General features: G+C 47.3%; 1 protein-coding gene across 6 annotated transcripts in view; it reads right to left on the bottom strand.

Annotated features, from left to right (window-relative positions):
* The window catches only part of Lapsyn (Leucine-rich repeat activity-regulated protein at synapses), a 62,649-nt gene that overhangs the window by 6,436 nt on the left and 31,264 nt on the right, over window positions 1–24,949 (bottom strand). The window lies entirely within an intron of this gene.

The raw sequence follows: 24,949 nt of genomic DNA, 5'->3' as shown, positions 1-24,949 counted from the left end.
CGTCGCACTTTTACATCTCCTGTTACATCGAGAAGTGAAAGAATCTGCGTCGCGTGAATGAATTGGGCGACAACAGATTGGAAGAGATGGTGATGTACGTTCTGCGCATTATGTATTCCATCGGTTTCCACGGGTCGAAGATGATAATTGCATCACCCAGATAATTTCCGTTTGTCAGCTCGCCAGGAGACAAAAAGCGAAGGAAATTATGCCGCGGGGATGTAACGTTAGGTCGGGATACACCTCGGACCTGCGCGCGGCCGCAGCCGGATGCTGCGCAAGCACAATCCCGCCGTCTTAAGTGTTAAGATCTCCCAAATCCTCTCGTCGTAAAAGAAACTCGTCGCGGCAACTCGTCGTAGCGACGTAAGGGATTGTCTCTCAGATTGTCGATTTAGCCGAGATAAGCGAATAAAAGGACAATTTGTCGTTCGCGCCCAAGTTTTAAAAGCAATCGGGACCCGGGACTGACTTTCCGTACCGGCGAAACCGGTTGCGTTTACAAACGTCGCCGTTCGCCGTCGCCGACGTTTCACGAGATTCTCGTGAACGCGGTTCGCGGAGAGGCGAACCGCGAGAACACTAAAATAGATCGGCGCGGTGCATGCGCGGCACGACGCGCGCAGCAACAGGTCTCTGCGTAATGTTACACAGAAAGTGGATGCCCGTGCGGGAGGAGCAAGGCTGAGGCAGAGGAAGGCCGAGAAGACGGACGTGTTTACTCACGATGCGTCGTGAATCGATGGCTCGCGCATCGGCGGCGAGCAGCACTCGTTTCGCCCGAATTAATTCGCTCGCCTCGCGCTCGCGCGCAATTTCTCGTTACGACAAACGTGCCTCCTCGTGCGAGCGAGCATCATCGTCGAATGGCGCGCTGTGTCCGCGACTCAAGCCTGCCGGGGTCGAAAATACGGGAAGGAAAGATCACTTCGCGTACTCGCGTTACGGGGCCTGGACAGGCCTGATTGATTGTCCGACGATCGACGGAGGTCAAACGGATAATGGAACAAACTATGGGAATAATACAAAGCATGCGCGAATATCGACGGCCTTCTTCGGCCGATTTCGATCGGCAGGTCGTCGCGCGATGCAGGATAGACACCTCTGTCTGCACCGTGCTTCTCAAAGAATCACCGAGCGACTTATCCGCTTGTCTATAATGAAAGATCATCTTTCCTTTAATAAATAAAGGTATTGAAAGCAAAACTCTTTCTTTATTGGCGACGGTGTCCAATATCGTTCGCCACTCGCCACTCGCCACTCGCCACTCGCCATTCGCCATTCGCCGCGTGTGGCGAATAGGTTGTATTGTATTGCACTATATCATATCAGACAAAACAAACGGCCGTATTGTATCCCGGTAACTGGTGTGGAAAAGCCGCGCCGTGGAAAAGCAATCGACGAGGTATCTTTTCTCCCACAACAGAGTTTCATTAATTTTAATGGCGCGAACGTCGATTGTGTAGTTTCGAGTTGCTTCGAATAAATATCTCTTTAGGCGGCCGAAATTTTCGTATTTTACTCGCTACTTGATTTATTTTGTCAATGCACCATGCACCATGCACAAAGCTCGATCGAGACCACTCGCGATTGTGACTTTGAGATCGTATGCTTGGAATGAGCACACGGTCGCGAATATTTCTCTGATCATCAGGAATGAAAATATCGTTCGACAAAAGAAAGAAAGAAAAAAAAAGAAAAAAAAGAAGGAAAAAAAGAAGGAAAAAAAAGGAGAAAAAGAGGAAAAAAAAGAAAAAGTATCGAGAAATATAGCTTTCATTTACGCTTCGTCATTTAGTGGAGATGAATGCACGTAAACGAGAAGGAACGAAGCACGATTCTCGATTTTAATATTAATTCAAATGTTTGATCACTGTCTCGCAAATTTTACACTCGTCACGCGCGTATTCTTTTTTTTCTCGCGACCAGTACGATGAACTTATATGCACTTTGCAGACAGTGAGAGGCATATATCACTGCAATTTCCTCGGAATCGCTCCGACCGTTATCGTGCACAGTCTGTTAAATCAATATAAAAGCTTCGATATATTAGGACATGCACTACTCGCGCTACTTTTTTATTGGCAAAAAAGTGCGGACCTCTCTCGAATGTACCTCTTTCGACGGCAGATTGATTCGCAGGCTAATGAGGTTAACGAACGAAAATATGATTAATTAATTAAAAGGAGAGAGAGAGAGAGAGAGAGAGAGAGAGAGAGAGTCTCGAAATTCATTCGAAATCATCTAAAAAATATATCGTGCGACGCTTGATGGTGAAATTCCTCGAGGGACTCGAGGCTGAAAGCTTTTTCGCTCGATATCGAGATAGTTTGTGAGAAATGAATCTTTATCTGACATAAATAGGAAATAGAAAAATCTCACTTAATTGCTCGCGGTCGACGCAAAATCCGCTCAAATAAGCTTTCCTAAGCCCCAAGTTCGTATTCACGCGCGGTGTCTATCGCGCCGAAATAACTTTGGCGATTTTAATCGCAATCACGGCGATCACGCCGAGAGAGAAATGTCGTTTGACAGTAGTAGTCGGTAGTAGACGGGATATTATATCGGTCGGTGGTGAATGCGTCGATCACCGTGCGCGCGGGGGGACAGCATGAAAATCCCGTCGTTGCAAGTGCGGTCGACAGAAGTAATAAAAGCTTACGCGCGGCCTTTGAGGTACATTCGCAGTTACTCGTCGTCGTTCGATCGAGCACGCTTTGATCCGTCGGTGTATTTGCACACACGCATTTTGGCTTCCGTATCTGTACGTATCTGTGTACGCGCGCGCGCGCGCGTTATTGCAGTTTGCGGGTGATTGCGCACCGAGCGAAATTCTTACGGCGGTCGGTCGGTCGGTCGCTCGCTCGTTTGTAAATCAGTGAGCCGCTTAATAGCGCAGATCGCATTGACCCTCGCGCGGCACCTCTGCGCGCTCTCTGCTATTCCCTACGAATTCATCTCTTTCCGTAGCTCCGCATTAATTTCGCAGCTTTCGCGTTGCGATGCGATTCGCTCGCTGCCTCTTTACTCTCTCTCTCTCTCTCTCTCTCTCTCTGTCTCTCACGCGACGTTTCTCCCGATATAAGGATCATTTCAAAGTGTCGAGAACACAAGCGACAAGTACACGCGACACGTTCGATCGAATAGTGCGTGCTACGAAACAGCGCGAAAGAAGCCAGGAAGAAGATAAAGATCGAGCGAGGCTGAAATGACGATGCCAAGAGGAATATGATGACGGCGCGAATCGCGCACGCAGCACTGGCGTGTAGTAGTAAAGTAGAATTGTCGTGTAAAATTCGCGCGCGCGAGCGCGAGGTGTGGTTGCATTTTTCGTCGGTTCGTGCCAACGTGGTCGGTGGGGGGGGGGGGTACATAGTGTTGTACCACACCTCTGGAGTTACAGCAGTTACAGCAATTTATGTCGCTTTAATTGTTCGAGGTTCATTGCGACGTTGAAGAATTACAGCATCGAGATTTTTTAACACACGCGAGAGGGTGTGGTGTATCGCTCGCTCGCGTGCAACATGCTCCACGCTGATGTTTTTAATCTCTAAATTACGCGGTCGAATCGCTCAATTAAAGCTTCCCTCGATACTGCGTTTTTCATACGATCGAGTACGTTTGTGAAATAGCGCGCGAAAAAGTCCCGCGGGATCGCGCGCAACCGGGATAACTTTTCCGATACCTTGCGCGCGCGACACCATTTCCCTCGACCCGCCCTCCCCCTTCCTCACTCACTCACACTCTCTCTCTCTCTCTCTCTCTCTCTCTCTCTCTCTCTCTCTCTCTCTCTCTCTCTCTCTCTCTCTCTCTCTCTCTCTCTCTCTCTCTCTCTCTTCTACCTCCTCTGGTCGAATCGAGTAATTTCGATTCGTTAAATGTTAACATTTCTTTTGCATTTCTTGTTTTCTCCTTCCTCTTTGCACCATGCAAACATCCGCGGGAAATTTATTTTCCGCATTTAATCTGCGATAAATTTATTCCAGTAATTTTCTCTCTCTCTCTCTCTCTCTCTCTCTCTCCCCCCCTCCCTCCTATGAGAGAAAACGTGTACGTCGCGCGCGCGCGGAGTAAACCGATTTTCGTTCGCGTCGACGACGGCGGAAAAGACGGCGAGACTCAATGCTAATTCCGGTGATTTCGAGCTGAAGGACGGAAATGCTCTGGCAATTGCGAACCGCCGGGGTGTAAATTACACTCTACGCGACCATTCCCGGGTTAATGTACTTGGACAGGATCTTTAGTGCAGAGCGTAAGGTGACTTCGCTAAGAACTTTCCAGTTACCGACCCTTCATCACGAAGAACAAGCAATCGTGTATTTGCGCGTAAAGCTTGCTACTAGTACTCGCGGTAGCGCGGCTCGCGAGATTATCGCGATGCTGCAGATTTCTTCGTTCGCTGCAATCTTATTTAAGCGCTCATTCGGAGCCTGCGTTGATCAGAGAGCGGCGCGGCGCGAGGAACAGCGCACAGCGCGAAGAAAGATGCGCGAAGCGCGCAGAGTCCTGTGCGTGTAGCCTGCCGCTAGATTTCAAGCGTCTTCAATCGATCAACGTGCTGTTTCAGGTCAGAAATCGGAGAGAAGTAACGGAGAGACGAGGAACGAGACTTTGCGCAAAGTACCGTTGCGGAAAAAGAATTAGATAAATATTTAACAGAGGTGATCCGTTTAATTAAGGCGCAATCATTAGCGTAAATTGTATCCGTCCCGGTTGCAAATCCCTTTGTCGATAATTGATTAAACTTTTCAATCTCCTCGATTTTATACAAGAAATAATTTCCGCCTCCGTCGTCGATTTTATTCGCTCGACTCTGCGCGTTTCTCTTCTACGAGTTTCCTTATTAAAGAAATAATTTTGCCGCTTGTTGCGCGCTATGCAGCACAGTTCTGACAAGAAGAGGAAGAAAAGGAGGGAAAGGAAAAGCGAGAAGGAATGAGGAGGGGAGGAGGAGGGAGGGAAAGAAAAAAGAGAAAAGAGAAGAAGAAAAAAGAAGAAAGAAAAAGGGAAGAGGAGGAAGGAGAGGAGAAAGAAAGGAGCTTTGGCGACGCAACGATATTCCTCTCTCGACGTAGCGCGGATACCAACCGACCACGTGCCAACTTTTCTCCGCTAGCCGTCGATTATGCGTGCCGACGCGATACGATGATACATGGAAAGGACAGGATCGTTACTCACAAGTGCAAACGCGCGCCAAATTTTATCGTTATAAAGCAGGCGCGCGTAGTATAGTAGTGACCATCATAGTCTAGCAACACATTTTTAATCGCCTCGAGATGGCAAAGAGAAGAGAAGAGAAGAGAAGAGAAGAGAAGAGAAGAGAAGAGAAGAGAAAGGAAAGAAAAAAGGGGACGAATGTTACGATATATAGCGGAAGGTGAAGTACGTGCAATTTTAGCGCATACTCGACTCGGTGCGAAGTGCGCGCGCGGCGATCGACGACGAGTAGCGGCGAATAAAACAAATTCGACCGAGAAACTACCAGAAATAACGGCACTCTCGCCGGCCTTACGACACGTCGGAAGCGAAAATACCTGCGAAACCTGCGTCACGAGCTTGCGCACAATACGGCGCACAATGCAGCGCGGCGACGGGTGCTTGCTTACGCGCGAGTAAGGACTCAGGGCGCGGGCGGCGGCGTCCTTTTATTTCACCCGCTCTCGCTCTTTTTATCCTCCCTCGTGCTTCTCTCTCTCTCTCTCTTTCTCTCTCTCTCTCTCTCTCTCTCTCTCTCTCTCTCTCTCCCTCTCTCTCTCTCTCTCATCTCTCCGTGTCTATCTGTTCCCGTCACACACGAGTGTCACAAATGAGAGAACGCAAATGAGTGCAACGCGCGAATCGGGAATTTTTTGCGCCACGCGCGCGCGACTCTGTTAACCCTAGCCGCGCATTGATTTTCTCTCGCCTTGAAAACAGCTCGTTGAACAATACACTTTCGGACGATTTATCGTCCGAATCGTGCAAATTTCAAGTCGAGTTCCGTCGAAGAGAGAGAGAGAGAGAGAGAGAGAGAGAGAGAGAGAGAGAGAGAGAGAGAGAGAGAGAGAGAGAGAGAGAATCACTGCTGACCAAGTGATCCGCGCGTTGTGTTACACATGACGGAATGACACGTGACTTGCCTACGCCTGATTTCTTCGAACGAAGAAATCTTTCGTTGTTGTTTTACAAGGGAGAAAAGGATGCGATACTGTGTCGCGACAACCGAAGAGCAACATACAGACAGGCAACAGACGAACTGATATTGTCTCGTCACATGGAGCTCTCGATCATCGGCCAAAACATCTCGTTTCGCGACAATTAGTGAAAATCTGTCGCACTGATTACCGGATTACTCTTGTATCGCAATAAACAACCCGACAAAGTAACGTCGCACATTTCTCAGACTGATGCTGCAGGAGGACAAGCACGTGATGGTCTCTCGCTGGCTCTCTACCACCTTTGATTGGACATTTACATGATGCGTTGCATGATCATGCGTGCATAGTGCCAAATTGAACAAAGAACATGAGAACGGAAGAAAAGATAATATCGTCGCGCGGTAAGATTACTCGACTGTGTCGTGAAGGAACGCAGCCACCAGCAGCTTTGCGCGTTTCATCATTTTCAGAGAGTCATTCACCGCTTCTTTGGTCTTTGAGAGTCCTTTTTTTCCGGCGGACTCTGGCGGATCTTGGATTTGCGAGACGACGCTTCGATATCGCTTCGAAAGGAAAACAACACTCTCGACGAGCGACGATGTCGACGGCGTCGGACTTTGGAACACGGAGGCGTGCGCTCGCTCCATTCCGCTTTTCGCGGTTCCACTTATACACGTGCGTGTGCGAAATGCCATTTATTTATGCTGATGTACGCGAAAAAAATACAAAAACAATTAATGCGTAAATGAATACCGCTGTAATGAATATACGGTAAAATTTGACACGCGCATTAACCAAAATGGACCGCGAGTGGAAACGCGAAGCAAAGTGTAGCAAAGTGTGTTGCAAAGATTGCAAGATTACACTCTCGCTCGACACTATTCTCCGCGGAAAATCAAATGCGACGTAATTATATATCATCTCCGTCGAGAGAGAGAGAGAGAGAGAGAGAGAGAGAGAGTTGCACCGCAGTTCGGATAGAGCTTTGATCGCGCTTACGTTTCCGAATGTTCCGATTTCACGGCAATTGGCCAAGTTGAGCGTACCCTATTGCGCCCATTCTCCTAAACGCTTTTTCATGGTTTCCCCGAGAGCCCGAGGGAGCTAAAATATCTCTCCCTCTTTCTCCCCCCGGCGAGTACAAACTCGCCGTATTTACCCAGAGCATTCCGGATTCCCCAAGCCCCAAGCCCCAAGCCGACGTACTATTCCGCAATGTTTCGAAATTTTGCCATTATTCGTTTAGTTGGCGTTTAGTGAGCGAGCGAGCGAGCGAGCAGAGGTGGTTGCTTTCGCGGTGGCTGGGCTATAGCTCGACTCGACGTCTAACTCGTCTAGTTCCGCGACGACGCTCGATACGACCGCGACGTCGCGTACTTCGTACACGGTACACACTCTATAATCACACCCCTTTGTGACCTGTGACCGCGGTTAATCGTCAACGATATCGAATCGGCATAATGAGCAACTTGGCAACAGTGACAGCGACAGTGACGCGCCACGTCCACTTCGATGCGATTGATCCGTATTAATTTATTAATAAAGTTGAACGAAGCGCGGACCGCTGGCGAATCCGAATTCGTTATAATGGGGCGTTAGCCGTGAGATATCCACCCGCATGCATGCACACACAGGGCATTATTTAAATTTAATTAACCACACGAATTTGCTTACAGACTCGCACTTTAATTAATCCTTCGTACACGAACGCGCTCGACGCCGCATGGCAGGCAGCGCGACAATCGCACGCCGGAGGATTTTCGGTATTCTCGCCTATATCTTAACCTCTCGGTTAAGAAACGCTCACGCTGTGGCGATTTGTCAGAATTAAAAACTATCATTAACCGGTCACGAGGCGATTTTTCTTTAAAGCCTATGATTTGAGGCGCCGTAGTTTTTTTATAGCCGTTGAGAGAATCATTGAGATTTATTATTATTAGAGATTACGTATAATTTCGAACACTTAACGTTGAAATATTTAGCGCTGAAAGCTTTATCCAGAAGATAAATGAAAATGTCACTACGGAAAATAAATGTTTAATTCGACATTCGAATTATTTTCAATTTATCTTTTGCGCGATATTCTTTAATTTAGCGTTAATAATATAATTTTACTGATGGCGGTCTCACGTTTCCCAAGTGCTCTTCTATTCCTATAATATATGTGTGTGTGTGTGTGTGTGTGTGTGTGTGTATGTATTTCATTTTCGAAGACTCGCCGTATACTACTGCACATACCACAATGGTTCTTCTAGGTAGAATATTCTATGCAGCTTGTCCCAGGAGGAATCCGCCAGCGCTTTGAAAATGCGTTATTCACGTAATTTTAAATACAACCATTGTACGTAGCACCGAGAGATTTGTCCGGTCGTAACAAAATGAAAACGTGTGATGGCGATGTATCAGAAGAATTGGACAGAGAATGATATTTGGACAACTTCTTTCGAATCCAACTCGTCTCTCTCTCTCTCTCTCTCTCTCTCTCTTTCTCTCTCTAAAACTGTCTGTAACATTACCAACCATGTCGTAGGCAAAAATGATAAAGCGCAACAAAGCGCACAAAATAACACGACACTCGGCGCTATCTCGAAAAGAGCTGGAAAAAGGGCGGAAGAGGGAAAAAGAGAAGATATCTCGACTAGGTAGTGGAGAAAACGCAGAGGATGAAAAAAATGGATAAACGTAGCTGGTAGGCGCGAGAAATTCGTTTAACGAACGAGGAAAGAACGCTGGTTAGAAAGAATTAAATGTCGGAGAATCACGGAGCCACAATCTTGCCGCGCCGCGTGAGCACCTGACGCGAGTTGCGCTATCGTTCAACACACACACATACACACACACAGACACACGTGTACACACACGGGTGCGGATATTTTCAGAGTAAACATTTCGTTCTCCTTCGCGGTGGCCCATAGGCGGTTATACGACGATGTAGACCTCGTAAGCTCGTCAGCTTGGGAAAATAAAGCGTGGCGAAGTGGACTCTGTTCTCTCTCTCTCTCTCTCTCTCTCTCTCTCTCTCTCTCTCTCTCTCTCTCTCTCTGCTCTCTCTCTCTCTCTCTCTGCTCTCTCGCTCTCTCTCTTTCTCTTTCGGCGGTTGAGCATGATATTAACTTGCCGAATAGTCGATATACACACGTTGTCTTTCCCTACCGTTAAGAGTAACGTTTCCACGACAAAAGTCGAGCGAAAGTAAATTCGGCTCGTGTGGTGCTTGGTCGACTAAAGTTGAATTTACATTGTTCATTTGCGCTAACCAAGCCGCTAAACAATGGACGAATTTATGCCAATGTTTGTCGGCAACTAGCCAACCTCGATACGATTCGGATAATCAATTTTCGCTACAATACCGCAGGCATTTCGTGACGTAAATGACTGAAAAAGCCACTAAACTAACGGAAGGACGATACGAAGAGAGTAGAGAGCGCTGGGTGCAGTATTTCGTTCAATTTACATGTGCATGGACATGTGTAAACAGAGTTATCACGCGTAAGATGCGAAATAATATCGTCGATAATACGAGAACAACGACATTTTTTTGTTAAATTTAGCATAACAATTGTAGCTTGCCTTCCGGCTGTTTGCAAATTAATTCCAACTTGTTCATTGCGCGCGCGACACCATTATCGATGTTCGTTTTTATTTAACGATTGCAAAAGGATAAAAGTTACGAGAATATTTCTCTCCGATGTTATCGTGTCGCACTAATATGAATAGTATTTCACCGATTAATCGTTACAATTTTCAATGCGCGCATTTTTTCAGATACATTCCAAGGAAAGAATAATATCTCCGCGTACAATATTTGTACAATATTTGCTCGCGAAGGAAGCGACTTGAATTCTCCCCTTTTTTTTTTACACTCCTTTTCTTAAAAATTTCGCTTTTCATTTATATCTTTTTCATGAAAGAAACCTTTACACAACGGCGAGTATGTTAACAACGAAATCACTAAAAAGTGGAGAAACTCGCCCGCATCGAGGCAGAAAGGTGTGTGTGTGTGTGTGTGTGTGTGTGTGTGTGTGCAACGGTATTGTTCACGGAAAACACACGAGGACCCAGAAAGATTGTATGAAATACGAGGAGCATACGTAATTTTGGGCGTGAGATATATCGGTTACGCGACGTGAAACTTGAATTTTAAAATAGAGGAGGAGGAGGAGGAGGAGGAGGCGTGTGTGAACATACATACACACACACACACATACGTATCATTTCGCATCCATTTTGGACATTGTAAATAAGCGTCATCATACATGGCAAAATTACAAGACGAAAAAAGATTGCTAAAAACTATTTTGTAGATATATAAATTCCATCACCCCCGGGGGATCGATCGGTGTGTTAAAGATAAATAAAAATATTCCCTCTTTGCGCGCATAACTTACACTCGAAGAATCGAGCAACTCGCAGCGTCCGCAGCGGTTAAAAGTCAAACTATTTTAATCGAATCTCGACGTTTTCACTTGAAAGGAAAATTCTTACGGGAAATATTTTCTCAGCTCGGCGCAAGAACGCGGGGAGATCGCGCGGATTTCGTCGTCACCGCTGCTTTTGTGGGAATTCAAGCACGGAAGAAGACGACTTAATTCACCGCAAATTCGCAGCGACGAGCGAATAAAAGTAACACCTAAAAATCGACGAGTAAAAGACGGACGATTCGAGGGAGCATAATTGGCATCTAGGTTCACATCGAGCCGACGTGAGTTGCATTTCTTAGTTTCGAGTCTACGTACGCTTTCTGTGCGAAACGTGACTGTGCGTATAAACAGATAAGGAGAGAATAGAAAGGAAAGAGATGTGGGAGTGTGTGTGTGTGTGAGAGAGAGAGAGAGAGAGAGAGAGAGAGAGAGAGAGGCAGCGCGATTATTTACACGTGATTTAATTTGCACCGTTGCACGTCGCATGCAACGATAGAAGCACGCGTGCGAAATATTGCGCAGCGCAGGCACGTTAGTGCTACAAATGTCCCACTTTCTTCAGCCGATTGCATGGATAGGAATACATGTAACTCTGCGATACAGTCGACCTGCATAGCGATGCGAATTTTCTCTCAAAGCGTTTGTCCTTCCTGCCAAAAGTTTGCCTCGAATATACACATCAAGTCAATATCACCCCCGCCCGAAGTAGTTTCACTCTCGAGTAAAAGAAAAAAAAAAAGGAAAAAAAAAAGGAGAGAAAGCGAAAGAGAAAAGGAAAAAACGAGCGCGCGTTCAACGCGTCGATCGCGCGAGAAAGGCACGATCGATTTTGGTGGTTCGGGACCATCAAAGGTTCCGGAGTCAAAAGTATATATATACCGCGCGAGGTTCCTCCGCGAATGGGCCATAAAATAATGATAATAATATGCGGGGGGGAGGAGAGGAACGCGCGCAGCAGCGTTTCACTTTGAGAAATGCCTAGTTTCCTCTCTTCCTCGGTAGCGATGATTTACGGATGATTAAATTTGCCAGGGTGCGCTCTTTGAAACGCAACAATGGCAGTCTCTCTTTCCGCGTTTGTCTCGCGGAAAAATATCTCGCGGAGACGTTGATACTCCCTCTCTCACGTAGATTCACCTCCTGCGACGCGGCGGAAGATAAAAGCACCGTCGCGCGCGCGTTTTGTGTACAGACGCGTGCTCGGCAGCCCGAATGAGCATACTCGCCGGCGAGAGGAGGAGGAGAGGAAATGTTAAAATGAAATATACGTTCGTCACGGCTACGTTCGCACGGCGTAAGAAGGTAGAGATCCCACTCGCGCGAAACCACTCGAAACGACGACGATTTCTAGACAACTCCGAGCGCGAAGAAAAGCGCCGATTCGGATTCTTTTGCTCAATGATAATTGCTCGCAACGCGACAACGACTGTATCGCGTCGCCTTCCTTTCTACCTACCTACCAAAGTAGAACTCGCTTCTCGCGAGTCTCTCAATTCTCTCTCTCTCTCTCTCTCTCTCTCTCTCTCTCTCTCTCTCTGCCTCCTTCTGCCTCATTCAAATGAATGAAAAATTGAGTATACACGGGAGGAGGTTGCGACACAACTCGATATAAGCGTGCGCGGTGCAATGTGCAACAGATGACCTTACCGTTGCAGAATGCAATTACATGCCAACAAAGCACTCGATGATAACCTCGTTATATTCCCCAACTGAAAGGACACACAACCCTTGCAGCGACTGCGTAATACACCTTCGTGGAAAAATACAAGAAGACGAAAACGAAAAGATTGCTACAAATTGGAATATTATTTGATTTATTTGGATACTTTGGTCGACTGCGCGACAAGCCGTCGTCTGCTTCATTTCGCTCGTTTGTGTACGCTACTCTCTCTCTCTCTCTCTCTCTCTGAGGATTTAAAATACTCGAGTCTCCATTTGCCGGAGAATCGCTGTTAAGTAATTACTTCCGCGAAAATCGCTTTCCTTCTTGATCAGGGAAAAAGGTTGCCGTGATAAGGGAGAAGGGAGAGTCAGAGGGGGTTAAGTACTTTCTCTCTCTCTTACTGAAAGCAGTGAGGATTCTTAGTGGCCGTACTTACGGGCTAAGTAAGGTCAATTGAGATAATTACACTTCTTACCTCCATTGTCATAACAAAGAGGTACTTTTGCTGTTGTCAAAATTATCGTCATTTGTAATGCCGCAACATTTTCCAGCGTTCAAAGGTATTGAAACAAACAACTCGTCCAACATATAGAGGACTTTGAGATTGTTCGATACAATCGAGGATACAATCTGCGGCCGTTTAAAGGAGAAGAGGGACCGAGGTTAGCTGCTCGAGCGGCAAATAAGCTAAACACATTCGTCGTAGAAATTTGACGCTGATTGAGATTTGTCCGTAAAGCTGACACGCGATGAGATTGTTTTATCTCATCGAGTCGCAGGTTTTCGCAGGTAACGTCGCGAGCGGTTGGTCGACGTACAGTCTCTACAGTCTCTACAGTCGACTTCGGGCGAACATCGACAGATGAGAGAAGCGGAGTACCTTCTACCGACGTCGTCGATGCGATAGATCTGAGAGGTGAGAACGCGATATGCGATACGCGATACCTTCGTTGATAGCGAACCGCAGCGGGGAGGAGAGGAGGCGCGCACGACTCGACCTTTACGTCCGTCTCGCGAAAGGATAGAAGGACGTTCTCTCCTCGCCGCGCGGCATAAATCCACGTATTCGCCCCCCCCCGGCTGCAACGGAATACCGGAGATAACGTCCCATATTTCGAACGTACCAGGAATAAACGCGTCGTATACCGAAATGCGAAAGATAAATGCGCCGTATCACGGTGAGTAGGTAAATTTATTCGAGCGCGTGAACATATGAAGACGCGGAAACGAGACGCGCGCGCGCGCGTTTACAGAACAGCGCAACGCGGCGCGGCGCGGCGCGGCGCGACAGCGTCCGTCTGTCCACGCGTCGCTCGCGAAATCGCCCCGAAATGGAGAGAACATGCGAAATATACGAAATATTTTATACCGCGTGTTCGCGAGCGCGAAACAATCACGAAACGCGTTGCGATTCACACGCGGAGAGGAGTGCTCTCCAAACTATCAGCAAACTGAAAGCTCTGCGATTTGCAATTTGCGTTTTGCGCGCAACCGCGTATCAGGTGCGCGCTTCTTCGCCTGTGCGCGCTAACGCGCGTTATTCGCCAAATGTCACTTTGGCGCGTTGTGTCGAGCACATTTATCGAGTTAGACGCGTGCTTTCGTCATTAGGAAAGTTTCATTTTAGAAAATTTACGACCGAGACAGCTCTCTCTCCTTCTCTCTCTCTCTCTCTCTCTCTCTCCCCCTCTCGTGTGTGTGTCGTTGGTCTCCGTTGGTAGACCGACGCCGTTAAAACCCGAGACATTTTCAACGCAATTTATTCGAAACTACCGCTTCCACCGAATTAATTGCTTCTTCTTTCGTTGCGTCACCGTCTGCTACGTATAATAGTTACTCGAGAGGACTCGCGCAATTCCGTCGGCGCGAGACCCTTTTACCGCCGTGTATAAACGAAGCGAAACGAAACGAGACGAATTGTCGCTTCGAGGAGGAGGAGGAGGAGGAGGAGGAAGAGAAACGTCGCGCGAAAATGAGCCTTCGATCGGTTCTCGACGTCACGGCAACTCTGTCATTTCCACAGCCCTTCACCGAGATATTAATGCACTATTGACCGGACTTATCCCATTTCTCGTCAGACGCAGCCTTGATCGAAAAATGCCCGTCCTCTTGCTGAGCGACCCGACAAGACCCGCACTGAGGCCTGAGATTTATACGGATGAGATTTTCGCGCTTCGGCCAATGTGTCGAGCTCGAGAAAGCTTGAGAGCCTCGCCCAGCGGGAACGAGCGCGCGAAGAAGAATCGGCCGCGCGAGAACGCGAGCCGTAATAGATAAATATTGGGTGCGTTATTGCAAAAAATGCCTCGTCTCGCGGCTCACCGTATAGCAAAGCGGAGCGATCGAAATCGAAACAATTGGCCATTTGCCGTTTCATTTTAAGCGCGCGATTGTTTGTTTCTTAACCGAATTTTATTTGCTCTCTATCTTGCTTATTAATTGTTAATAAATTCCCACTTTTTCATTTTCGTTCACGTTCAAGTCTCTCAGCTCTATCTGTCTCGTCTTGACCGTTGAAATTTCTTGATCTTCTTTGTTGAAAATGTTTGTGTCGACTGAATTACTTTCTCCAACGTAACGACGTATTTGCAACTACCGCTACCTATCAATCAACAATTTACCACCATATTTGTACGATGCAACTTAAATTTAATGTTTAAAATCTGCCCTTTCCGAATATTGTCGTACGAAATGGTCGTTTTGTGCGCGCGACTTTTCTGTAGATAGTATTGCGCGACTGATCAGAGACGATATTAATTTCCCTGGAATATCTCGAGATCCAAGGCGAAAGGGGGGGATCCCCGATGCATTTCCTTATACCGAGAGAGCAGTCGCTTCCGTTACTTTGGTGCGAATCCAAGACCATTCAGGGAATAATAATGGAATGAGAGTCACAGAAATGTTTCAATTGCACACAGATTTATTATTATTTGTGCATGATATATGACTCCGTTGGGATTAAACTTGGGGTATTCGTCACACGTAACAACATTTCACGTCAAACATACGAAAGTGGGAGTGATCGTCGTTATTAATTTTAACAGAGTGACCGACTTTGACCACTTCCTAGATCGCTAGAGCCCTGTAATTATTATATCTTCAAGTCTGTATATTTTCCTCGCCAGCGGTATCTAGCCAGCGCGATACGTAATAGACAGGCAGCGTAATATATTGTACAATGCGATAACACGGACGCGTTGTTCTCCGCGATTCAGCGGTGACGCGAAAGCGTGTGATATTTCGATCGCGACCTTTTATATCTTCGAAAGCGTTGTGTATACAAAACGTTGCGTTACGTACAAGTGGTACGTAATAATGGTACGTAATAAATATGTTTTCGCGCTCTATAGCGCGTGGAACAATGCGTGAGAAAAGGAGAGGGGGAGGGGGAGGGGCAGGAGGAGGAGGAGGAGGAGGAGGAGGAGGAGAAGCGGAAAAGTGGAAAAATTCGCAGCGCGTAGAAGCGAGATACGTGCTCCCGAGGAGGATAAAGCAGGAGAATAGAGGGAAATAAAGTGGATAAGCGAGCCGCGATCAAAAGGACCGCCGCACGGTGAAAAATATTTAAGCCCGATCGAGGCGAGAAGAAGGTGGGAGAGGCTCTCCCGAGGAAAACCTTCGACCGCCGTGTCACCGAGGAAATTAAGAGCGCGGATACTAGGGGGGTCGCCGCGCGATAAAAGACGGTACGTATTTATCGCGGGAGCGTTGGGAGTTGGAGGGTGAGACGAGAAAATATGGTACACTTGCTGGGAGAACCCTGCGCGAAAAATGCCCGCGCTCGTGTCGGTGCCGCGACTCGCACGCATTTAGTATTCCTATGACACCTCGTAGCAGGACACTGCTGCTACGAGTCGGAAGCGATCTCGGGCGCTCGTCCGGAACGCCGTTTTTCTAAGGGTGTTCTTCTCCCGTCGTGAAAGAAAAAAAAGGGAAAAAAGAAGAATGATGAAGGAAAGAAAGAGAAAAGGGGTTAAAGAGATATAGAGACGAAGGTTCGTCTCTCTCTCTCTCGTTTGCACCGCGCATGCACACCTTTCCGCTGGTATTGAATATGTGATATACGTGTGCGCCGCGAATGTGAATAAAACCCGATTAAATGAATCCGACGGTGGGGGCGTAAAACGGATGAGTGAGAATGAAAAATGCAAGTTCTTATCTCTGAAGAAAGGCGTGTCCTCTGTCCTCTCATTATCGCAAGGGTCGTCTCTCTGACGAACGACGACCCTTGCGAAACGACGGACCTTTGCGAAATATCGATATCCAAATGTCAACGCTTTCAACTTTTGCTTTTATATTCGGTGCGCGCTTTTACAACACATATTACATATGACCGGACAGCTAACTGGATAACTGGATAACACTCGAGCATTCTTGTCCGTGATGTTACTTATCAAGCATCCGGGCGAACGAAGCATCTCGCGATGAAATTTCGTCGGCGTCGGTGCTACTAACAAATTGTCACTTTGTTGTCCGAACCCGTGAAAAGAATTCGGGCGTGCAATCGCACTTCGCTTCGAGGTGAACGTGTGTTTCGAACAATTTTATTTCATCCTTAATCAACAGAATCGCTGCGCGTTGCGCCGAGACCGTTGTTACTGCAAATATTTTCCCGCACTAATTGAATGCTCTCGCATTAAAACGCGAACGTTATTTTCGCATTTATTTATTTTTTTCCTCAACTCGGTGCAACCGTGCAATCTCAGTTATGCGTATCGAATATTGAAAACGACATTATTCCGTGCGATAAAAAAAGGAATATGTACACAAAGGGCATACGTGTACAGTGATTCGCTTTGTTTCGCGGAATAATGCACCGGTGCTTTCGGAAACTATCGCATTCGCTCTACCCCCCAAGTTGGCATTGAAGAGAAGCCGTTTAAGATCTGAGCGAGGTACGTTAAGCCGATCGGGGCTCTCGACAGTCGTAGGAGCGTAGACACAGTCGGTAAAAAGAAAGAAAAAAAAAACCAAACTAAAAAGAGTAGAGAGAGAGAGAGAGAGAGAGAGAGAGAGAGAGAGAATCATTACCCCTTTCAAGTACGGTAAGCCGATTTTGCACATTAGAATCCTTTTCATTGCAAAATTGATCAGGCGCAGAAAATTAGTCTACATATGAGAGAAAAAAACGACACCAAATGTTGTTGTATTAAAAATCCCAATTGTCCCCCCGCAGTCCGCGCGATCGGTCGTATCTCGCTTCTTGTTTCTGGCGTATAGCGATTCTACCGAACGGAAGGATCGGAACGGCTCGATTTATCGACGAGATAAATCTGCCTCGACAGAACTCGAAGACTCGAAATCGCTGCTCTTTCAAGGAGGCTCTTTAGCCCGAGGAAAAGGAAACTTAGAGATAGTGGGGAATTAAATGCGCTGAGAAATTTGTGAAATTTCATTCTCGCCGATACTATTTCATTTGTTTCCGAAAGGGAAGCGCGATCCGGATTTTTATCCAAGCGGATAAAAATAGACAGATGTAAAAGCATCCGCCCGCATTGGAAAGGTGGAGAAAATTGCTAATGCTGTCGCATGAAATTTGGCCAGTTATATACCGTGCGAACGACTCGCGGAGAGATACCAATCGATCGGTAGCTCGTAATAAACGATTCACCTAGAAAATTGGAGATAATTCCTTCTCAAAAGCAACATTATCGATTTCATTCGCGAGTCGCGCGCGCTCGATGAAATTGCAACGAGAGATGATGATCATTTCCTACACGGTGCGATGCGAAAAATTGGAAACATTTCTCTCGCCTTTCTCTCAATTCGTCCGACAGAGTCTCCATCATACTCGCGAGGCGCGCGCGAGGCAAATCGTCTTTTCGTGTGTCTGACCTATTCTTCCGCGAGCGAGCGTTGTTTCGAAAGCCGCGACAAGAGACACGGAAGAGTCGAAGAAAGTTCTAGTTTTCCTGCCGGTCGTCCGCTCCAAAACAATGACCCACTTTGAGCGCTTTAAAAAGCAGCTCCGAAGGTCGAGCGCGATGTGAATCGCGCCATACAGACACCAGTCGACGGCGGCGGCGGCGGCGGCGGCTGACTCGTGATCCTTCAAGCCAGATGTCGGTGACGGAGAACGGAGAACGGAGAACGGAGGTATCTCGAGGAACAATCTCTGCTTGCACATTTCTACTCGCCTGCACGCCCGTGCCTGTGCGCCAACACATGAAAGCATACGTGTTCATTCGCTCTCGCAACATTGGAATCGAATTATTTCGAGAAATTGTCGAGAGCGCGTACATGCGCGATGCCTACGATTGTGATTGAAAGAATTTGGTGCGCGAGCTCGTTCCTCTTCTGTTGCTTGCTTTTTCGTCTCGCTGACAGAGTATTAGCGAGAGACGGTACTTTGCGTGTGGTCGGTCCGGGGGGCTCTTGAAAAATCGAGCATAATGACGAGCGGCATTCAATGTGCCAAGGGTTAATTCGTGCAAAGAGGCGCGCGCGTTTAATAGAATACGCCCAGAATTAACTCGCGTTTTGCAGGGTGATTGCGGGGACATAACCGCCTCGTAGCCCGTAGCCTGGCGTGCTTTTCCACGGAATATCCGCCCGCAGAATATAGGGTGCGCACGGATAATATCGTTCTCTCGCGCGGGAACGCGCGAATCGTCGTGACGCGCGTATATATTTGCTAACACACATCGTCGTTCCGTCCCGTTGATGCGAACGCGCGTATTAATAACAATCTTGGCGCGCACGAAATATAAAGAGAAATATGCAACTTTTTTTCCCGACCGCTTTGACCCGAAAGAGGAGGACTCGAGGATATATTTCCGGGAAACTTGTATTCAGTTTCGGGATATAAAGATTCGACGAAAAGGATTGAAATTTTTAAGCAGCCGCGAAGAGCCGGTAAGAGTTTGGTTAAGAGATTAGTCGTGGACATTCTTCGGACCTGCAATCGCCCTTTCTTTGGTAATCTTCTTTGGGACTCTGTCCATATATATATATATATATATATATATAGCCGGATATCGTTCAAAATCCCACGAGGATTCGAAGAATAAATCTTGAGTATAAGAAAACTGACGATAACGGTAATAAGGTTGAGCGCGCCATAATTCGCCGTGAAGCTTAATATCATATACCTCCTCCTCAAAATGCTGAGGGTGAGGCGGCTCCCCAAAGGCTACGACGCATCTTGGAAGCTGTTATTTGAGCAATGCGCGGTATGCCAAATCCCTGCATCTTCATGTACGGATTCTTTGCGCAATTTAGACACGGTCTTTCTTCCTTACGGCCGAGCAATTTTCTTACGAGACTTTTCTGCATATACTTTGCAAGTCTATCTCGCGTATTGAAATGTATAATATATATATAAATAGTTTGGCAAGGAGAACTGCGCCAAAGAGTTCACTCGCGCGCGCGCGCGCGATCGAATGTAAGTTCGTACAATTCGGACGACGAGATAGATGGAAATGTGCAATTGGCCTTATTATTAATTTATCTTTGAATTTATCAACTTTTGAAGGATCTCTCTCTCTCTCTCTCTCTCCTCTCTCTCTCTCATTCCTAACGAGTCTTGGTAAAGCAGCATTTAATTGAAGCCGGTGCGTTCGCGATTTAAATTGCATTTCGTATGAAATGACACAGCGAACGGAATTTTATATTATTTCGTCTTTGAAATTCGCTGACATTTCCAAGAGTTAATCACCATTCATCGTCGAAACATTCGTCTGTGACTGTTCCGCCAGTTTTTTTCGCTAAAAATGATAATATATATCGTAGTAACGTATAATTACGTGACTCGCAGCAATAAGTTCGTGCAATTCTCTTCGGATTTTAACGAGCGAATATTTTAACGATGAATATGTTTCAGAGCGGGCGCGTTAACATCACTTGGCGCGCGCGCGCGCGCGCGCACTCGCGCGATGAGATTCATTAATCATATTTCTCATAATGAAACGAATACGTGTGCGGCTTTGCGTTTAATGGCGCGCGGGCGGGCGTGTGCTTTTCCGCGGAAATGCACGGTAAAACACAATCATTTTGTCCGCCAGTCAAAAAGTACATCCGCGCATGAATCGCGATCGGCGGAGCGAGATAGCGGCATAATAAATGACGATGTAACTCGCTATTAATTATTTCGGTAATCGCGGTCGCGATAACCAGGTGCGAAACGGCAGCGAACCCTCAAACACGATCGATCACTTTCGAATATTCAACAAACGTTAAACATTCTCGCTCGATCCATCTCTCCGCGTGCTACTGCGGAAACATCGTCGGTTAATTAAATAAGTAATTAATTGCCGCGACATGCCGTAGATAGATAAATTTAAACGTGCGTCAATTAGTCTGATCGATCGCACCCGCGCGCGCGCGTATTTGCGACGTGCTTGCGGCGAACGCGCGAAGAAAGGATTCGTCGCGTTAATCTACATATCCGACATCCGAGAGACAGAGAGAGAGAGAGAGAGAGAGAGAGAGAGAGAGAGAGAGAATATCATGGAGCTCGTTCTCTCTCTCTCTCTCTCTCTCTCTCTCTCTCTCTCTCTCTCTCTCTCTCTCTCTCTCTCTCTCTCTCTCTCTCTCGCTGTCTCTCTCCTCTCCTCCCGTCGCACACGATGCTCCGCCGATTCTGCCATCGGAGATGGCTTACAATCGGCGTGTTTTATATAATCGCGCTATTTTCTGCTCGTCGTAAAAAATACATACGCTGCGGATACATTTTTAATGTTGTTTAACCGACCGTTGGTAAAACAAAAGCGACGTGTATTATTTAAAATATGTTTGCCGCGCTACGTGTGTGAAACACAACGAGACACGAGAGGATGAGATGACGTGAGAAAGCGCTCAAAAAGCGGACAAAAATTGCAAATTGCAAATTGCAGCTCGATGGCTGGAAAGAGAGTCTAATAGAAAAGAGTCGTCCTTTGGTGTTCTTGTGTAAGTGCAATGGACTACGTGCTAATCGTGCTTGCGTGCGAATTATTCGATGGTAAAACGTGTGCCGTTTGTGGATGACGCGCGACGACATCTGTAATCATGATAAATTCAGTCGCAATTCGTGTTTCGCGGACGAAACGTGTCCCGCACGGCTGTGTGCGCGCTCTATTACGTGCACTAGTGAGAAAAAGAGAGAGAGAGAGGCCCGCGCGCAGAAAAAGGGGAAAAAGGGAAGAAAGGAAAAAATCGCATACGCCGATGCGGCGCATAGCGGGCGTAGAGGAGACGACGACGACGACGACGACGTTGCTGCTGCTGCCGCGGCTATGGCAAACGAGCTAATGGGCAGTTATGAACTTTCTTCATCTAAGTTTCGAGGACTTTTTTGCGTATAAATTGAAATTTTTATCAGACACTGCGAGCCCCTTTAACGAGCGCTCTTCTCTTAGCGCTCGTCTCGCGGAGAAACTTTCAAGATCCCTGTGATCAACTGGCATGGTCACAGAGCGTGCATTCCAGGACCACGACTGCTTTCAGCGCCGGCTGAAACTGAATTTTACGAGAGCGCGATGACAAAAGGTACAGCATCGGCAGTGTGCGTCCGGTAGCGGGGTGGTACCCGCTACAAGCGACAAGTCGCAATATTTCGCGAGATGTATTCGAGATCTCGCGCGCCTAGACTCGCCCGTCGAACGAGAGGGAACCTACCTCTCTCTCTCTCTCTCTCTCATAAATCCTCTACTGGAACGTAATTCTTTTCGTTCTTTCTGTCTCTCGCGTCGACTCCGAATGGATTAAAGTGTGTTTTAATGGCTCTCTCTTTCTCTCTCTCTCTCTCTCTCTCTCTCTCTCTCTCTCTCTCTCTCTCTCTCTCTCTATATATATATATATATATATAATGGTAGTTTCTTACCAATCTTTGTGGCAAATAATTTAATGTAATTTCTAATGTGATAAGTTTAACGACGAGAGAAAAAGTTAGAAAATTCTAAGCAAGAATCTTTTCTCTTTGGGGAATAAAACTCTCTCAATGTTTATCTGTCACGATACACACACATACACACACACACACACACACACAATACATCCGGACGCGCGTACAATCTTCCGAAGGCGAAGGCAATCGCCCCCGGAGGATTGTGGTGGTTGGGCCAATCGCGCGAGTGATTTTCCACGGAAGGAAAATATTTGAGAATATAATTTTCGACGAAACCAATGTGTGTCTGTCGTGCGATCGAGCGAGCGAGCAGCCAGCGCGCGCACTCGCGTACTTTTCCGCACAAAGACCGCGGTGCTTTCTCCTCGCAAGACGTCGCAAAAGTCTCAAAAGGATCAAAACGCGAGCACGGCCATGCACGACGGGGGTGCGGGCGCGCGCGCGCGCGCGCGAGAGAGAGAGAGAGAGAGAGAGAGAGAGAGAGAGAGAGAGAGAGAGAGAGAGAGAGAGAGAGAGAGAGAGAGAGAGGGAGAGAGCCTCTATTTTTATAACGTGGCGTGGCTGCGCAATACGATATTTTCTCCCGCGCGTGTCTTAACGCGTGAACCACTTGGACGTTGTAAAGTATTTCGAAGCTGTCAGTGGCACTTCCCGCATCCGTCGCTCGCTTTCCTCCAGTCAGCCACCGCCGCCGCGTCGGCGCGACCACTCGAAGCTTCTTTGCCGCAGATCGTAATAAAAATAAAAGACCTTTCCGCGCGCGCCCTTTCCGGGAGAAGTGCCGCCGCTGCCGCCGCCTTTTCCTCTCGCGGTGGTGATCACATTTATTCCAACTCGCTCGCCGGCTGTTGCTTCACGCATATCGATAGAGAAAAATCCCGCGGCGGCAACATCGACCTTCTCGTGTTTCAAACAGCTCTTCCTCTCCCGTGTATTTAAAAAAATTAAATGAAATAAAAAAGCTTTTGTTCGAAGCGCCGAGTTGTCGCGATCCTTCAAACGTACTTGTCGTTTCAAGTTGAGGGAATAATCGCGTTGGCGCACGCAAGAATCGATTTATTCGATTCGCAGTAGCGCGCGCGTCCGGGGGGGGGGGATTGTCGGGTCTCCGATTTCAATCCATCGCAATTTAATTAATGTGTATCGATAATTTGCGAGAAAATGCGCAACTGCTCAAATCGTTTGGAATCGTTGAAATTAATTGTCGAAATTGTTTGACGCGTTGTCGATCATTCGAATCATCGAATTTTTATCATTCTCCCCCTTCTCCCCGTTTGTAAATATGTCGAAGCGTCCAAATTCTTCGCTCAAACTCCTTCCGAGACGCTCGATAATCGATCAGTGACCCAGAGCAGCAGCAGCAGTGACGTATTAGCGTCCTTCGCGCGATGCCCGTTCATGTCGAAGCGTCGCCCTCGCGTCGCTTGATTTCACTCGCGCCGCCACAGCGGCAAAGTGCTTGACGGTCCTCCCGCAGTCCCGCTTCTGCTGTTACAGGTTCGCTCTCTACCACGGGGAATCATTAGACGGGAATTTATGGGCCGCCGCCGCCGCCGCCGCCCATACGCCAGATACGTTTGCGAGGTAATAGCGAGAAAGACTACCCCGCGTCGCCTCCCCCCTCCCTCTCTCTCTCTCTCTCACTCTCTCTCTCTCTCTCCCCCCACGTCCTCGCGCTCTTTTTGTCGCCGCAGCTATCGCGTAATTTTGTAACGTCGGCGGACAGGCGGCTGACGTTCGCGTAAAACAACGCCGACTGGAATTTCCTTCGGGTAGGTTATTAGAACCAAGGGGACGGATATTTCCAGAGTGGGTCAAGTTTACCGACACTCTGCACGGTCCGATTTTTCCGGAAAGCCGAGCCGCCCGAGCGCGTTCTTGCGAGCGGGCTGTCGAGATGGGGTAATCGATCTGTGCAAGTAGGTGCAGCCAGGCGAGAGAAGGCACAAAGACGCGCAAACGAACGAATATAGAGAGAGAACTGCTAGATACTTGCTACTTACTACGATTGAGTAATTTCCAACTTTGACCAATTGAACGACATTTTCCAGTGGAAAATTACGCAGCTAAAAATGAAGGACAACCTCGTGTCGTTTAATACTCGAGCTTGTAGAAATGAAATGAATCTCACTCGTGATATAATGATAAAAAAGATGGACATTTTAATAAAATAACGCGTCTTCAACACTGTTTCCGATCCGCGACCCAGTTTATCCGCTGTATATATGTATATGTGTGTGTGTGTATATATATATATATATACACACACACACACACACGCATAAAGTAGCTGTACGTGTATACCCAGCCAAACACAGTTAGCGAGTTAATGAAGCGGTGTAAAGTGCAAAGTTTAAAAGGCTCTCTCTAAAGGGTAAGGTAAGGGCAATGCGGTGAAATAATCGATCACTTACGGATCCCGCCGTGGCAACTAACAAGTCCTCCTCCGTAGATGGGCATGAATACTCGTGTGTTGATGCAACAATCTATCAAAACCGCGCGCGGAGAAGATGTGCAGGATCTCTAGTGTGTGCTACGAGAGCTTCTCTCTATACACGTTGCGCGCCTCAGCCTTCGAGTAACGAGATCGCCGGGCGTGATAGCCAGGTGCGCTATACTATACTATACTATACTATACTATATTATACTATACGTGAATTTAGATGCGCTCGAGCGAATAAGAGTGGAACTTTATCTCCCATTGCGGGGGGAGAGAAAACGTTCTGGATGAAAATGTCCAAACTGCCTACTGAACTGCCGCGCGCGCGCGCGCTCGTTCCATTGAAGCGCTTTGAAGCGCGTTCGCGAGATTTACGCCGAGAAAAAGTACGAAATTTTCACAAGGGCCAGAGAAAAGAATACAAGAGCGAGAGACCGAGGTGAGTAATTTCGATGCCGCCGC

The sequence above is a fragment of the Harpegnathos saltator genome, unplaced genomic scaffold (genome assembly GCF_003227715.2).
Source record: "Harpegnathos saltator strain DR-91 unplaced genomic scaffold, Hsal_v8.6 scaffold657, whole genome shotgun sequence".
In the NCBI taxonomy this organism is placed as follows: Eukaryota; Metazoa; Arthropoda; class Insecta; order Hymenoptera; family Formicidae; genus Harpegnathos; species Harpegnathos saltator.
This window is presented reverse-complemented; position numbering and strand designations above follow the sequence as displayed.